Genomic DNA, 4,341 nt, shown 5'->3' on the forward strand with positions numbered 1-4,341 from the left:
TCAAGGCTCCATCATGTATTTTTTATTTAGCAATCGATGACGCAAGAGCGCGTATAAATCACTTTTTTATAACCTTATAAAATCAATAATACCTTATTATTTGATGCCTGAGGATTGTAAGTCTATATACGATCAGTTAGCGAAAAATTCTATTAATTAAGTAGCCAAATTTAAGTAAAAGAAATAATAATTTATTTCGCTAATATTTTTAATCATTAATGTTTATATACGTACTTTGATAAGATTATCGATCATTTATTAACATCCTTTGATAAGATTATCGAGCATTGTTCATAAATTGCGCTTGAGTTTCTGCACCTATATAATAACTTTCAATGGTAAATTAAATGATTGTTGGTTTTAACGATTTTACGATACGGTTGTAAAACAAGAGCTCGTATGTTCTCGCTGCAATAATTATTAATTTTATCATTGGAAAATCATGGTGTTCCATTTTATTATCTATAATTTCTCATTAGTCTTCTCACCTCTTACGTTTAAATCATTCTGAAATAGAACTTTCAAAAAGCTCGTTTTTTTCCCAAACAGATATGATTCACGCACTTTAATACGCGGAACTGATTACTTTTCACAATCCTATTTAGCTGTCTGCCGAATCTCTGGACAGTGATTTAACTGTATCGATACAGGAAAAGAGAGAGGACGGTGTGCGGAAGGAGAGAGAAGGAGAGCAGAGAAATAGAAGGTACGAAGGCAAGCGGAAGGTGGATACGCGGACGAACGATGCATGGATAGATAGACGGATAGATCAGAGCGAGAACAAGAGAGAATAATAGTCGAGTGGAATGACTGGAAATCAGGGGCAGTCTGATTGGTCTCCGTGCTGATGGGAGCGTCGTTGCATCCTATGCTCGGCTTGTGTACACGGCGTGCTAGGGGTTGCGGGGAGTCGAAGGCGGATGGTGCCGGGGGACGGGCGAAGGGATGGCGTGGAGACGGGTGAGTTTGAACGTCGGTACAGATACGGCATTATGAAAACACGAATGTACTTTTAAATCAATACCACCATCGCATTGTGGGCACCGGTGAGGGCGGTACGTTCGCAACCCGCGAATACGCGGGAGATGAGAGGGAGGGAGAAAGAGAAAGAGAGAAAGAGAAAAAGAGTGAGAGAGATAGAGATAGATAGAGAGAGAGAGAGAGAGAGAGAGAGAGAGAGAGAGAGAGAGAGAGAGAGAGAAGAGAGAGTGAGATCAACAACGTTGCCGAGGGGGTCATAAGGGAAATAGAGGGACAGGATAGGATACAGGGAGGTTGTGATACCAAGGGGTAGGAGATCGGAGGATGGCTCCGTTATGCGAAAGGCACCGTCATGACCGCGCGCACTGGTTACATTAAATTGTAACAGTATCCGTAATGGTATGAATGCGTGCCTACGAGATGTCTTTCCGCATAGGAGTGGATTTGGCGTAGGCAAGGAGATCGAGTACGTGGTGGAGGTCTCGCAGGTACAACAGCCGTTTTACTACGGCTTGTAATTCGTACACGAATATACAATGTATATATTTTCCGAATTTTAACATCGTATCACGCTCTGTTGAATGTGATGTCAGCATATTATGTATAATAAGAGAATATATTATCATGGAGGCTCTCGTTTGTAAAAATAATTTTCCAGTTCCAAATCATCTCATCCAATAAACATTTGTAATATTAAATTAAGATCTTTTTAAACATATACGCATATTATATAATATATTATCTTGATTGCAACGAAATAGCATTTATCTTTTCTAGTTAGTTTCTCTAATTTCATTTTAACTAGATATAATATGTACGTGTATATAACTCTCTGTTAATTATTATTTAACATCAAAATTATTACCTTTAAATTTATAAAGAAATTTTTATCAGAAATTTCAGATAATTATCTTCATTATAGCGTCAACAATAAAAATTATAAAACAGTAGAACAAAAATAAAGAAAGAATATTTCGTGTAACGCGATATTACTAGATTTGTTAGAAAAGCAAAGAGTTAATACCACTTAACGCCAAACGCGAACGTTATTGAATAAAACTTTTTATTCCGCAGGCGTCAGATTTTTATTCTGTTATTCGCGCACGTGTAAAAAATTCCGTACGCAAACACCACATTTACATGTTCGTGTGTGCGTGTGAACGTGGTGGCTAGCACGTGCATGATAGAAATTTTTACTCGCAACGAAGGAATGATGGAAGCATAGTCGACCACCTGTATGCTTTAACAGTGGATCGAACCATGCCTGTTACTCAGTCGACATATCTGACGTGGCGTATCCCCAAGTACATACGCATTAATCTTGGCCTTACGAAATTAAGGTACTCCTTTCCGCTTATCGAATCTGCTTATTAAAAATATGCTTTTTAATTACATTTACTTATTTAATTTGGCTAGTTTGTATCTATAAAGTTTGACATTTTTTTCTATATAATTTCAATTTTAAATTACAATATATAATATTTTTCAAGAAAAAGACACATTTTTCGACACATTTTTTAGTACTGAAAATATATAAAACAAACGGATAAATTATTCGCTTTGTAACTCGTCTATTTACTTGTACTTTAAAATCAAATCTACATCATACATTTAAATTAATTTTTAATTACTTTTTGCATTATATGCATTGTTTATCAGATTTTGTTTCAATGTTACAACGTTAGAGATGCGTTGTGGTTAATAAAATTTTTTTTTCCATTGACGAGATATTAATAGAAATTAACTGCCGACGTAGGAATATACCTTTTGGAGTCTGCGTAGGCAGCAACTGATGAGGGTAGCAATGTTTCCGGCATAGTCCCCGGGCACGTGGTGCTACTATTGATTTTAATTTTAGTGAAAGGGGTGGAAAAATTAGAAGGGTGGAAAGAGGATGGCAGTCACGCGGCGATAGGAAGGAAAAAGGAGGCGTGAGCGTGTAAGCCAGAGAGGGAAATAGGGCTGACGAGTGTAACGGAAGGGTGCGAGAGAGAGAAAAAGGAATAGGAAAAGAACGAAAGAGAAAGATGAAGAGACATAGAGCATATAGAGCGATAGAGGGTAAAAGGGCTAAAAGAGAGGGAGAGAGAGAGAGAGAGAGAGAGAGAAAAACAACTGAAGGAGAAGAAGGATAGCGAGAGCAGAAAGTCGGCAGTGTCGAACAGTTTCGCTTTCATTTCCCTCCTTGCTTGGATGCAAAGGTAGTCGTTGCTCGAGGGTAAGAGAGGTGAAGTACCTGCCATCATAGAAAAGGATAGAATGATAAGGTTGTCATGACGCGATAGAGAGAAAGAAAAAATTCGAGAGAGATGGATGGCTATAACGATGGGATGTGGGACTAAGAATGACAAGAAGAGTGGAATGGAGGAGGGGAGGACCGTGAAAAAGACGGGAAACCTTGAAAAAGAAGCTTGCCACGCTGTTGAGTACGAGAAGCAACAAGGGGTGAGATATTTAAATAAAAAAGGCGGAAGCACGCGCGTAAGTACAAGCGGGGGTTAAAATGTCGGCGGTATTTTAGTGCGAGTTCAGCTTTCGACGCCATAAACGTGTGAAAGTGACCTTTGCGTTAAATCGCGATATAGAAGGGAAGAAGATGAAATAACAGACTTATATGTATATATACTACTGTATCAAAATAATTTAATTTTCACTGATCTTACAATCGATAAATCTGAATATTTTTTAAAATAAATTTCTGTTTGTGGATGATGAAAAAACAATTAACGACTAACGAAAGTTATACTTTTCATCAGAGACTTCTCGACCGTCCTCGACTCGTCCGATCGTTTCCGCAAAATGTATGTGTATTTTCTGACATTAGCGTTTTATCAGACTTCAACACACGGCTTTTCGATTTTGTTGCATTTTCTCTTGCACGCGCCATCCAATCCTCTCCCTCCTATGGTATGCCTTTCTGGTTTTTTAATTGTATTATGCATTTATTCGCACGAGCATACGCATACGCTTCATATCGCAGTTCACGAACAGGCACGTGTCTCACATATACATGCGTGTGCAGCAGAATATGTGTGTGCGTGTGTGTGCGTGTGTGTGCGTGTGTGTGTGTATGTATGTGCGTGTGTGTGTGCGCGCGCGCGCGCGCGTGTGTGTGTGTGTGTGTGTGTAAAAGAGAAGACGCACACAGAAAAGGAGAGATGAGAGGAAGAGAGTGGGTGAGGACAGAGAAAGTGAACTGGTTTGTGAACGTTTAGATTAAGGGCAGGTATCGACAAAACGCCTGGAGAAAAACCATTAGGTTTTTTGGAGAGATTATATATATTTCATCCGCGCGCATGCGAGAGAGAGAGAGAGAGAGAGAGAGAGAGAGAGAGAGAGAGAGAGAGAGAGAGAGAGAGA

Source organism: Atta colombica, unplaced genomic scaffold (assembly GCF_001594045.1).
Source record: "Atta colombica isolate Treedump-2 unplaced genomic scaffold, Acol1.0 scaffold45, whole genome shotgun sequence".
NCBI classification, from domain to species: Eukaryota; Metazoa; Arthropoda; class Insecta; order Hymenoptera; family Formicidae; genus Atta; species Atta colombica.